Here is a 14,313-nt window from a genome sequence, read left to right as displayed (position 1 = left end):
CCTTGAACCCCACCCCTCCAATCGCCACCAGGACAGAACCCCACTGGTCCTCACCTTCCATCCCACCAACCTTTGTATCCCACCTACATCGTATCATCCTTCGTCATTTCCGCCACCTCCAAACAGGGATATATTTCCCTCTCCACCCCTATCAGCGTTCCAGAGAGAACACTCCCTCCGCGACTCCCTCATCAGGTCCACACCCCCCACCAACCCAACCTCCACTCCCGGCACCTTCCCCTGCAACCGCAAGAAGTGCAAAACTTGCGCCCACACCTCCCCCCTCACCTCCCTCCAAGGCCCCAATGGATCCTTCCATATCCATCGCAAATTCACCTGCACTTCCACACACATCATTTACTGTATCCGCTGCACCCGATGTGGTCTCCTGTACATTGGGGAGACAAGCCGCCTACTTGCGGAACGTTTCAGGGAACACCTCTGGGACACCCGCACCAACCAACCCAACTGCCCCGTGGCTAAACACTTTAACTCCCCCTCCCACTCCGCCAAGGACATGCAGGTCCTTGGCCTCCTCCATCGCCAGACCCTGGCCACACGACGCCTGGAGGAAGAGCGCCTCATCTTCCGCCTAGGAACCCTCCAACCACACGGGATGAATGTAGATTTCTCCAGCTTCCTTATTTCCCCTCCCCCCACCTTATCTCAGTCCCAACCCCCGGATTCAGCACCGCCCTCTTGACCTGCAATCTTCTTCCCGACCTCTCCGCCCCCCACGCCCTCTCCGGCCTATCACCCTCACCTCCTTCCACCTATCGTATTCCCAGTGCACCTCCCCCAAATTCCATCCCCCCGCCCACCTTTTATCTCAGCCCGCTTGGCACACCAGCCTCAATCCTGAAGAAGGGGTTATGCCCGAAACATCGATTCTCCTGCTTCTCAGATGCTGCCTGGCCTGCTGCGCTTTTCCAGCACCACACTTTTCAACTCTGGTCTCCAGCATCTGCAGTCCTCATTTTCTCCTTAATGACCTGGCCTCCAAGCAATGAATTCCATAGATTTACCACTCTCCGATTGAAGAAGTTTCTTTTTATCTCTGTTTCCCATGCACAAAGACATGATGACTATCCCTAATCAATCCTTGCTTTTCCAAATACATGTACATCCTGTCCCTCAGGATTCCCTCCAACAACTTGCTCACCACCGACGTTAGGCTCACTGGTCTATATCTGCAAACCTAGCCAGGATACCCTCAATTCCTTTGTCTGGATCATTAATGTATAAAGTGAAAAGTTGTGGTCCCAAAACTGAGCCTTGCAGAACACCACTTGTTACCGGCTGGCATCCTGAGAAGGACCCTTTATCCCTATTCTCTGCTTTCTGCCAGACAGCCAAGCTTCTATCCATGCTAGCACCTTGCCTCTGACACCATGGGCCCTTATCTTACTCAGTAGTTTCCTCTGAGGCACCTTGTCCAAGGCCTTCTTGAAGTCCAGGTAGATAACATCCACTGGCTCCCTTGGTCTAAACTACTTGTTGTTTCCTCAAAGAATTCTAACAGATTTGTCAGGCGTGACCTCACCTTGATGAAACCATGCTGACTTTGCCATATTTTACTGTAAACTTCCAAGTATTAAGAAATCTCATCCCTTCACAATGAACTCCAGGATCTTACCCATGACCAAAATTAGGCTGATTGGTCTGTAATTTCCTTCTTTTGCTGTACTCCCTCTTTAAACAAGGATGTCACGTTAGAAATTTTCCAGTACTCTCCCTGATTCTAGCAATTCCTGAAAGATCACCACGAACGCCTCTGCTATCTCCTCAGCTATCTCCCTTAGTAACTCTGAGGTGTAGTCCATCTGGTCCAGGTGATTTCTCCATCTTCAGGCCATTTAGTTTTTCCAGCACCTTCTCCTTGGTATTGGCCAATATGCTCAGCTCTGCCCTCTCAATTGTTTGAATATTTGGGATATTACTTGTGTCTTCCACCGTGAAGACTGATGTGAAGTAATTATTCAGTTCCTCAGCCATTTCCTTGTTCCCCATTACTATGACACCAGCGCCATTTTCCAGCAGCCCAATGTCCAGTTTTGCCTGTCTTTTGTCCTTTATATATCTAAAGAACCTCTTATAGTCTTCCTTTATATTACTGGCTAGCTTACCCCCACATTTAATCTTCTCCCACCTCATTTCTTTTTTGTGACCCACTGTTGGTCTTTGTGAGCTTCCCAATCATCGAGATGTCCACAGCCCTTCACCACATTATATGCTTTCTTTGTTGCTTTTATACTATCTCTGACTTCCCTAGTCAGCCATGATTGCCTCATCCTCCCTGTACCATGCTTCTTTTTTAGATTAGATTACTTACAGTGTGGAAACAGGCCCTTCGGCCCAACAAGTCCACACCTACCCGCCGAAGCGCAACCCACCCAGACCCATTTCCCCTACATTTACCCCTTCACCTAACACTACAGGCAATTTAGCATGGCCAATTCACCTAAGCTGCACATTTTTGGACAGTGGGAGGAAACCGGAGCACCCGGAGGAAACCCACGCAGACACGGGGAGGATGTGCAAACTCCACACTGAGGCGGGAATTGAACCCGGGTCTCTGGCGCTGTGAGGCAGCAGTGCTAACCACTGTGCCACCGTGCCGCCCATCTAGGGATGAATTTCTGCTGTGTCTCCTGAATTACTCCCAGAAATCCCTAGCAATACTGTTCCACTGACTTTCCTGCTAGGGTCCTCTCCCAGTAAATTCTAACCAGCTCCTCCTTCATTCCTCTGTAGCCTTTATTCAGCTGTAATACCATTATCTTCTCTCTCTCAACTTGCAGAGTAAATCAATCAAATTATGATCACTGCTGCATTTTGAGAAAGCAAATCTTAGCAGGACTTACACATTTAATGGTAAAGTCATAGAGAATGTTGCTGAGCAAAGAGACCAGGTTCATAGTGCAGGTTCATAGCTCCTTGAGAGTAGAGTCGCAGGTAGATAGGATAGTGAAGAAGGCATTTGGTATGCTTTCCTTTATTGGTCAGAGTATTGAGTACAGGAGTTGGGAGGTCATGTTACCATTGTACAGGACACTGGTTAGGCCATTTTTGGAATACTGCATGCAATTCTGGTCTCCTTCCTATCAGAAAGATATTGTGAAACTTGAAAGGGTTCAGAAAAGATTTACAAGTATGTTGCCAGGATTGGAGGATTTGAGCTGTCGGGAGAGGTTGAATAGGCTGGGGCTGTTTTCCTTGGAGCATCGGAGCCTGAGGGGTGACCTTATAGAGGTTTATAAAGTCATGAGGGGCATGGATAGGGTAAATAGACAAGGTCGTTTCCCTGGGGTTGGGGAGTCCACAACTAGAGGGTGTAGGTTTAGGGTGAGAGGGGAAAGATATAAAAGAGACCTGAGGGGCAATGTTTTCATGCAGAGGGTGGTGCATGTGTGGAATGGGCTGCCAAAGGAAGTGGTGGAGGGTAGTACAATTGCAACATTTAAAAGACATCAGGATAGGTATATGAACAGGAAGGGTCTGGAGGGATATGGGCTGAATGCTGGTAGATGGGACTAGATTGGGTTGGCATGAATGAGTTGGATTAAGGGTCTATTTCTGTGCTGTACATCTCTGTGACTTTATTCTTTCCTAAGTTTATAGATTGAAGCTGCACGCAGTATTCCAGATATGGTGTCACCAAATCGCAGTATAACCGTAACAAGACCCCTTTATTCCTGTATTCCAATCCTATTGTAATAACGACAAGCATCCCATTTACCTTACTGCTAACCCACTGAAACTGCGTAGACCACTTTTCAGCCTCGGGGTCCTCCACACAGCTTAACTTTCCATCAAGCTTTGTCTCATCAACAAACTGGGATATATTATTATCTGTCCCTTCATCTAGGTCATTAAAGTATGTTGTAAACAATTGTGGCCACAGCACTGATCTTTGCAGCACTAGTCACAGCTTGCCAACTTGAAAATGATCTATTGGTGCCCATGCTTTGCTCTGTCATAAGTCAATCCTCTTCTCATACTAATATATTTTTAATAATTCCAGTAACCCGTATCTTACCTATTAATACCTTGCATAGTCCCTTAATGAATGCTTTCTGCAAATCCATATGCTAAATCAGCAGGTTCCCCATGATCTAGTTACAACTTCAAAAGAAGTACAAATAAATTCAAAGTGGCTATCTCTTCTGCAAAAATCAAACTAACTACTTCTTATCGCACTGCACTTTTATAAGTGCATTATAAGGCTCAACATTTTTAATTGGGACACTGAGTACAAAATAAAGTTATGCTGAAGTTTAATGAAACACTGGTTATGCTTCAGCTGAAGCACATATTCAATTTTGTGCATTCTGTCAAGTTCTTTAATTTCAATTTTTCGTTATTTTAAGAATAATTTCAAGGTTTAGAGGGTAGAGAAGAGCTTAACTACAATGATAACAGGTTTGAAGTATTTCAATAATGAGGAGAGATTAGAGAAGCTGGAGTTATATTCTCCTTGGAGGACACAACGCTCAGGAAAAAATTAACAGAAGTTAAAATTTATCAAGGTTTTGACAGGAGTTAAAAACAAGAGACTATTTCATGCTATGATTCAAGTTTGTTCATGCTACAATTATTTAACCCTTACAAAAAGCTACAATAAGGAAGTCAAATATGATACTTTTTTTATGTTGCATTTTGCTCCGGATGTATCAATACAACCTTAGTTAACAGGTACATAAAAGAACAATTAAACACAGATTATAAATCCATTTACGATTGGATCTGAATACCAGATCAAAGAAGTGAAGCCATGTTGAGATACACAACTTCATTTTGAGCTAATGATATAACTTAGGAATCAGTTGGGGACTGTGTATTTGGATCTCTATTACTGTGGTAATGCTAATCTTAATAATAAACATTAATAAAACAATTCTTCCCAGTAAAATGTTTCTATCAGGAATCAAAATGAATCTGCCAACTGAGCAATGTCTTTATCTCCTCTCAAAAGCGACAAAGTTGCATTTTCATTAGAATTTTTAAAAGAGATTTCACTTAAGAAAGGATCACATCTAAAACACATTTGTGGCCTACATCAGTCTCAGTCATCTTCTACTTACTAATAGAAAAATTCACCGCCCACTCACTCTGAAGTTCAACCAAAAGGCAACTAAACACAAGGGACCACAGCTACCATTTGTTGTTTGATGTGGTACTCATACAATACCAAGTTGTAATAACTGGAATGCACAACGCTACTGAAAGCCAAAATCATAGAATACAAAAAATGTGATCTTTTAGATTCACTGTGAGATACAACGACAACATCCACATGTAACCAGATCACCAGAATCAAAAGAAGCACATTCTAACCTAATAATTTATAAATCTCAAAGACTGCAAAGTTGTAACAATATTACTTTCCCCCATTTATATACTGTTAATTTCAATTAGTCAATAAATTCATACCTCTAGGTCTACAAGTCACAAGTTGAATGGCCATCCTAAAATTGCATACCTGCAACTTACAGCCATACTAATCATACTAATGTAGCTCTAGCGCTTTCTATAACATTACATAACATACAAGTAAAATGAATAACATCGACAGGTATTAGTTTTGGACCCTTTAAATAAACAACTTACCAACTGAGATGTGCTTTTGAAAAATAAACATACAAAAATATCAAACATGATTAATGAAAGAAATTATAATAAAATAAATTGAATGGCTGTGTATGTGTGTCTTTTATGCTTTCATTGCTGACCTTGAACAAATTTAATCAATTCTGTTTTATTCATGGGATTTCGGTATCGCTAGCTTGGCTGGCATTTGTTACCCAAGTCCAATTACCCTCGAGACCAAATGGCCAAAGTCATTCTCAGAACAATTCCATACTCAACAATTTTAGCAACAAAATGGCGCATTTCCATATTTAAAATTGAAATAAATACAGCAAGGATCTTTAAAATTATTATTTTAAGATTAAAGTACACCTAAATTATTCTCAAATACAGTCATCAACTAAGAAGATACAGTGTAAGACCAGTGCTTGTGCCTAAGTAGATTACTGGCAGACTAGATTAGCCTATTCTGCAAGAAGCAGAATCATAACAACAGGATCAGATTACCAATTTATAGCAATATGCATTAATAACTGTGCCACACAACACTAACTTGGAATTGGCAAAGCAACTGACTTAACAAAATAAAGGAAACTTCCGCTAATCAAGAATAAATCAATTTTTGCAATACAGTGTAAAAATTCAAAGGCTGATAAGATTATTATTAACATCTGTACAGCATTCCTGTTTTAGCATGTTAAATCACGCATAGCAAAAATGAACACAGAGGAAACTACTGACAAGGAATATCACTTCAGAGTACTTCACAAAAAAACAAATTTCATCTATCCAAACCAAGGCTTTATTTTATAACCAGACAGAGAATTTACAGCATGTGAAAAGTTTCAAACTTTTGAAATGATGATGAGAAATTATGAAAGAAAAATGGTTGACCAAGGATTACGACTGCAGTATGGTTTTAAACTGCTACATATTATGTTTTAATTGACATAAGAAATAGGACAGAATTAGGTCATAAAGCTCCTTGAGCTTGCTCTACTATTCAATAAAATCATGGCACAACAATCCTACTCCCCCACCTTTTCCCAAAAAATCAAGGTAAGTAGCACCAAGCTCAATTCAAAGACTTTTTTAAAAATTAGTTCATGCAATTTTGGGGATTATTTGTTCGACCAATACTTATTTCCTTTCTAAAATTATCCTGGACAAGTTAGTGGTGAGCTGTCTTCTTGAAACACTATAGTTCTTGGGGTGTAGTTATAGACACAGTGGAGGTCCATAATTTTGACAGTAAAGAAATGATGACAAAGTTCCAATTTAGGATTGTGGGTGGCTTGGAGGGGAAGTTGCAGGTGGTGATGTTCCCTTATCCTTCTAGATGGCGGACGTCACACATTTCGAAGATGCTGTCGAGTAGTGAGTTACAGCAATGAATCATGAGTATAGTACATATTTCAACAAATACACGGGGTAAAGGCAGTGACTGCTGAATGAGGTGGATAGGGTGTCAATCAACCTGTGACCTGGAAAATGTTGAGCTTAGAGTGTTGCTGAAGCTGCACTCATCTAGGCAAGTGGAGAATGTTCTATCATACGTCTGATTTGTGCATTATGGATGGAACATATGGGGGAAGTGAGGGGTGGTTTACTCGCTGAAGAATCCTTAGCCTCTGACCTGCTCTTTGAGCCAGAGTATTTATAAATGATCCAGTTCCTTGTCAATGGTAATTACCCAGGATGTTAACAGTGAGGTTCTTTGGTAGTAATGCTGCTGAACACCAAGAGCTAATGATTCGATTTTCTCTCATTGGACATGGTTATTGCCTGACAGTTGCATGGCTTGAAAGTCATTGATGAAGAAGCTGAAGATAGTAATGCCTGAAGAACTCCCGCAGAGAAGTCTGGAATTGAAATAGCTGATCTCCAACAAAGCACAACTATCTGTGCTAGTTATGACTTCATGCAGAAGAATATTTTTTCCCCAATTCCTATTGAATTCAAATTTTACTAGTGCTCCTTGATGGCACAGTCAGTCAAATGCAGCCTTGAAGTCACTCTCACTTGGCCTCCTGAGTTTTGGTTTTTTTTGTACATTTTTGGAATAAGGCTGTACTATGGTCAGGAGCCTCATGAGATTACCTGAACCCAAACTGAGCATCAGTCAGCAGATTATTGTTGAGCAAGTGCTACCTGACAACACTGTCAGCAATGCCTTCCAAACTTTTCTTGCAAGTGAAAGTAGAATGATGGGGTAGGAAGTGGTTACATTGATTTTTTTCCCCCTACTTTTTGACCAGGGCATACCAGGGCAATTTTTCACATTATCAGATTGATAAGTGTTATGTATGTGCTGAAGCAGCCTAGTTTTGGACACAGTTAATTCCAGAGTTTTCAATACTACTGTCTTTGCAATAACCAGTGCATTCAGCCATTTCTTGATAACACATAGATTGAACTAAACTGACTGAGGTCTGGCACCTCTGATGAGGATATCTCTGGAGGAGGCTGAAATAGCTTATCCATTTGGGACTTCTGCCTGAACATAGTTACAAATGTTTCAGCCTTGTCATTTGCAGAGAAACACTGGGCTTACACATTATTGCGATCAACGTATTCGTGGAGCCACCTCAATGAGTTAGCTATCGCACTGTCCACTACCATTTGCAACTGGATGTAGCAGACTTGCAGAGCTTTGATTTGATCCACTGGTTTTGGGATCATTTAGCTCAGTTTATGACAGTGCAATTAGCCCTTGTTATACCTTCACAGGGGAAATCCCAGGCCATGAAGTTGCAGGGTGTAATTGATTACAAATCTGATGATAGAGGCACACAACACTTCATAATTGCTCACGACATTACATTGAGAAGTGTAGCCAAATGATGAAGAGAATCAAGGACATTATATTTCCTTGGAGCAGACAGTGAGAGGCAAGAGGAGGATAAAGGTGTTGCAGCAGGGGAACCCAGTGCCCATGTATGGGAGGAAGACTGTCAAAGCCATTTAAGACCTCAGTGCAACTGGCTTGACAGCAAGGGCCACGCTGGTCCACTGTATCAGAATCCAGCTTAGACGCAGATGCTTTCTGTCATCAACATGGAGGTGCCCAAGGAAAATCCCCAAAAGCTGCTGTGCCTGTGACATTATGAACAGTCTCAATCACAGGGCTCACAGAACGGTAGGTCCTGAGTTAATGAGATGAACAGATTAACAATGTCACTCATGCCCATACAAGAGATGGTTTCATAACAGCCCTTATGATTACCCAAGCCCTTTCCTGGTGCTCTTGGTATCAAGACCACCATCTGAAGCTCTGTATGTTTCTGCTCATCAATTACACTAAGCTGTTCATGTCACTTGTTGTGTGCATGTCACCCTGGTGCAACTGCACCAACTCAGAGCAGTGCTGCATTTGTCTTTCAAAGATAGTGACCAATCTCTTAATGGAGGAGCTCCAAAGCTCAAATCTGAGTCATTTCAAAGCATGCACTGTGTGAACTTCTACAATTACTTTTCTTAGCCCCACAATGAGCAAGGAATGTCGAAACTCAAGAACTGATCTGTCTCTGATGTTCCAGAAAGACCATCCTTGTTCATGACCTGAAAGTCTAAGACCTCTGCCTGATGAAGTTTGACAGTATTTGCCCTGAGTGGTGGCGACCCTGCAAATTTGTGAAGTGTTGCCCACCCAGTACTACCCCATCTAATCATGATCAATGCCCAATTAAGAACAGCTGACAAATGGTGTAGAGGTACAATGTGATGGTCCAGGCACATGGAGTCCCCCTGCTGATGAGGCCAGCAACACCTGGCTGGCATAGTGGCTCAGTGATTAGCACTGCTGTCTCACAGTACCAGGGAGCCAGGTTCAATTCCACCCTCAGGCAACTGTTTATGTAGAAGTTTTCCCTGTGTCTGGGTTTCCTTTGGGTGTTCTGGTATCCTCCCACAAGCCAAAAATGTGCAGATTTGGTGAATTAGCCTTGGGAAATTAAGGGTTACAGGTTTAGGGTCAGAGATAGGTCTGGGTGGGATGCTCTTCAGAGGGTTGGTGTGGACTCGATGGGCTGAATGGCCAACTCCATGCTGTGGGGATTTGATGATTCTACCTGTGCAAGAAGCCCTTGCTCTATCTCTATTCCAAGTCCTGTAGGAAACACACACAGATGGTAGTGATAGTCAGAATGCTCAGCAGGTGCCTCAGCAACATAAAATCACTAGATGACAGCAGTGAAGCAACCACAGTGAAGACTGAGTTCTCCAAGTCCGTTATCTGAGAATTAAGCTACCAAAACTATTTACTCCTCAGTGGTTGACAATGGTTATCATAAATTGCCTGTTATTGTAGTCTTAAGGCAAAGTTGTTCTATCCACTTGAACTTGCGGGAGTACTTGACGGGATCCTTGTCACGGGAATGATTCTGGTGATAGACTAGTTTAGCGAAGTATAGTAGCATCATAGATGGAGGATAAGATGTGGCTGGGCTCATTTGACAACTGTAGAAATCGTGCAATGATTGGAGAGCCAAAAGCTTGACAAGTTTGAAAATACTTTGGAGAGTTTATTACAGGGCTCGATGCAGCAGGAAGTGAGGTTGGATGGGCCAGCTGAATGATGATATGTGTTGGTAAGTTGTTAGAAATATGTTTGTAATTAAGTTAATAGGAACAGCTAATACTTTAATAAGAACGGTACTGATTATCTGAGATGGTAAAGTTGACGGGGTATACTTTGTGGACATGGTTAAGGCATAAACAGGAGATAAGGTAAGATGAGCTATGATGCAGGTTGAAATGGTTGATGCTAGTAATTGAGCAGAAAAAAAAAGGTAGCTCTGGGTTTATCCAAGGAGATTTTAAACTTGGGGTGTCAGTAGGAAGGCTATAGATTGTTGGTTTATAATAGATATTTTGAGCAAAGTCCCTGAAAGCAGAGCCAAGCAAAATAGCTGATTGACAGGGAAGGGAGAAACAGGAGAGGAAGGATCAAAAGAATTTAATAGGCAATAAGGAAGAAAGGAAGACAACAAGTTAATGTTTTCAGATCTGATGGTGCAGGCATATAATGAATTCAAGTTACAGTTAAAATTACAAGTATAACTCAGTAAACTGAATAGGCAATGATGATATGAGAGCAAAAATGTAAGATGAATATCATGAAACATTTCTTAAATGAATAATAACTGGGCTAGGTTGTGAGAAAAAATGGTTGCGGCATGTCATCGGACTCATGTTAAAAATATTAACTGCAATGAGCAGACAGATCAAATGGCAAAAATGTCTTAAATCCATTTTATGAAGTAAATGTCTGCCAAAAGGAGGCTAAGTAAAGGGAAACTGTGATAATACTTTTAATGTTTTTTTACTGAATTTGAAGTCTAGATAGTATAAAATACACTCTTCTTATATCCTTGGTACATACAAGCATTGCAACAAGACATAGATTTGATCCTCGGGTGACCATCCTCCAAGGCGGACTTTGGGACAGGCAACAATACAAAGTGTCTCGATTCGAGTGGTGCTGGAAAAGCACAGCAGGTCAGGCAGCATCCGAGGAGCAGGAAAATTGACGTTTCGGGCAAAAGCCCTTAATCAGGAATAGAGGCAGGGTGCCTGCAGAGTGTCCTACCTGCCTATCTTCCTTTCCACCTATCCACTCCACCCTCCTCTCTGACCTATCACCTTCATCCCCACCCCCATTCACCCATTGTACTCTTTGCTACCTTCCCCCACCCTCCTCTCGGACCTGTCACCTCCATCCCCACCCCCATTCACCTATTGTACTCTATGCTACTTTCTCCCCACCCCCACCCCGCTCTCATTTATCTCTCCACTCTGCAGGCACCCTGCCTCTATTCCTGATGAAGGGCTTTTGCCCGAAACGTCGACTTTCCTGCTCTGCGGATTTCGCCTAACCTACTGTGCTTTACCAGCACCACTCTAATCTAGATTCTGGATTCTAGCATCTGCAGTCCTTGTTTTTACCTAGTTGATTTTAACCCTACTGCGAATCCTCTTGCAAGGATGCCTGCCTTGAAGAAGTTTTCCTCCTCTCTCTACAAGAATCTCAGTGAGTCTCTCTCTCACTGCAACCTCCAGGTCATCTCCTCTGCCCTGAAGCTCTTCAACCATGTCCTGAAACAGATTCGCTACCACAGCCACATTTGCTTTCAACAGTTTCCTCATTTCCCCTTCCCCTACTTCACTCCAGCTCCAACCTTCCAGCTCAGCATCGCCCTCATGACCTGTCCTACCTGCCTATCTTCCTTTCCACCTATTCACTCCACCCTCCTCTTTGACCTATCACCTCCATCCCCACCCCCATTCACCCATTGTACTCTATGCTACTTTCTCCCCACCCCCACTCATTTATCTCTCCACTCTGCAGGCACCCTGCCTCTATTCCTGATGAAAGGCTTTTGCCCGAAACGTCGATTTTCCTGCTCTGCGGATGCTGCCTAACCTGCTGTGCTTTTCCAGCTCCACTCTAATCTAGATTCTGGATTCCAGCATCTGCAGTCCTTGTTTTTGCCTAGTTGATTTTAACCCTACTGCGAATCCTCTTGCAAGGATGCCTGCCTTGAAAAAGTTTTCCTCCTCTCTCTACAAGAATCTCAGTGAGTCTCTCTCTCACTGCAACCTCCAGATCATCTCCTCTGCCCTGAAGCTCTTCAACCATGTCCTGAAACAGACTCGCTACCACAGCCACATTTTCTTTCGCCAGTTTCCTCATTTACCCTTCCCCCACCTCACCCCAGCTCCAACCTTCCAGCTCAGCACTGCCCTCATGACCTGTCCTACCTGCCGATCTTCCTTTCCACCGATCCACTCCACCCTCCTCTCTGACCTATCACCTTCATCCCCACCCCCATTCACCCAGTGTACGCTTTGCTACCTTCCCCCCACCCTCGTCTCTGACCTATCACCTCCATCCCCACCCCCATTCACCTATTGTACTCTATGCTACTTTCTCCCCAACCCCAACCCCCTCTCAGTTATCTCTCCACTCTGCAGGCACCCTGCCTCTATTCCTGCTGAAGGGCTTTTGCCCAAAACATCGATTTTCCTGCTCCTCGGATGCTGCCTGACCTGCTGTGCTTTTCTAGCACCACTCTAATCTAGACTCTGGTTTCCAGCGTCTGCGGTCCTTGTTTTTAACTAACAACACAAAGTGGCTGAGCAGAGACTGATAGTCAAGTTTGGTACCCATGAGGATGGCCTCAACTGGACCTTGGGTCCATGTCACACAATGGGTGACCCCAGTGCACTATACACTCTCTCACATACACACACACCCTTACGTAGCCACACACTCATGCAGACCCTCTCTCATATACACAAGTACACCCTCCACACTCACACCCACACATGCAACCTCTCAAGCTCATACCCCATCTCTCACACACACTTTACCAAGCTTGCACACACGCAAACACACATACTCTCACGTGCACTCACGCACACATTCACATGCACTCTCTCTCTCTCACACACACGCACAGACACACGTACATCTATGGGGTGAATTTGTATTTGCAGAATTCTATACATTCTATTTTGCTCAAAACATGCTCAACTTGCAGGCAGTCAATACATAGAGGAGGAGAGAACCCAGAAAGACAGAACAGTTGGACAGACAAAGGAATGGATAACAATGTGGCTAGGAGGGTTAATAGCTATTAATGGGGACAGTTAGTGGTTAATAATGTGTAACCATGTGTGCAATAGCAGATGATGTAATAACAAGGCATAGTGCGCTCGGGTAAGGGTGAGGACATGGCAGAACTCAAGCTGTAAAGTTGTTGAACTCAGTAATGAGTCCAGAAGGGTCCCTAAGTGGAAAATGAAGCTTCCAGTTTGCACTGAGCTTCACTGGAGCATTGCAGCAAGCCTGAGACAGAGGTGTTGGCCAGGGAACAGGATGGGGTGTTGAAGTGGCGAGCAACTGGAAACTTCAGGGTCATTTTTGTGGACAGAATGTAGGTGCTCTGCGAAGTGGTCACCCAGTCTATGCTTCATTTTCCCAATGTAGACCAGATTGTGAACAACGAATGCAGTAGACTAAATCATGTAATGTACAGATAAAGCGCTGCTTCCTGGAAGTTGTGTTTGGGATTTTGGATACTGAGGAGGGAGGATTTAAACTGACAAGTGTTACACGTTCTGTAGTTTTAGGAGAAGGTGCCGTGGGGCTGGTGGGTGTTGGGAGTAAAGGAAGAGTGGACCAGGTTGTCATGGAGGCAACGGCCCCAGGGAAGGCTGACAAGGAAGAGGAGGGGAATATGGGTCAGGTGTTGGCATCTTGTTGGAAGCAGCGGAAATGGTAGCTAATGATTCTCTGGATGTGGATGATGGTAGGATGGCAGGTAGAAACAAGGGGAACCCTATTTCCGTTGCAGGAAGGAAGAGAGGGGGTGAGGGCCAAAGTGTGGGAGATGGGACAGACCCAGCTGAGAGCCCTATCAACAATGAAACGGTGGAATCCTCAGCTGAAGAAGAAAGTGGACATTTCGGAAGTTCTGTTGTCAAAATTGGCATAATTTGCAACAGATGTGATGGAGACACAGGAACTGAGAGAATGGAATACAGTCTTTACAGGAAGCATGAGGCTGTATGTTAAGGTAACTGTGAGAGTCAGTGGGTTTATTATGGATATTGGTGGCCAGCCTATCCCCAGAAACAGAAATAGAGATGTTGACGAAGGAGTGGAAGGAGTCAGAATGGGACCGGGTGAAAGTGAGGGCAGGGTAGAAATTAATAGTG

General features: G+C 43.5%; 1 protein-coding gene across 3 annotated transcripts in view; it reads right to left on the bottom strand.

Moving 5' to 3' along the window:
- The window catches only part of stk3 (serine/threonine kinase 3 (STE20 homolog, yeast)), a 449,830-nt gene that overhangs the window by 298,370 nt on the left and 137,147 nt on the right, over positions 1–14,313 (bottom strand). The gene's annotated exons all lie outside the window — the stretch shown is intronic.

This window comes from Chiloscyllium plagiosum, unplaced genomic scaffold (assembly GCF_037043375.1).
Source record: "Chiloscyllium plagiosum isolate Xiang-an unplaced genomic scaffold, Cpla_swu_hap1 HiC_scaffold_4, whole genome shotgun sequence".
Lineage (NCBI taxonomy): Eukaryota > Metazoa > Chordata > Chondrichthyes > Orectolobiformes > Hemiscylliidae > Chiloscyllium > Chiloscyllium plagiosum.
Note: the sequence above shows the minus strand (reverse complement) of the source record. Positions and strands in the feature narration are given on the sequence as shown.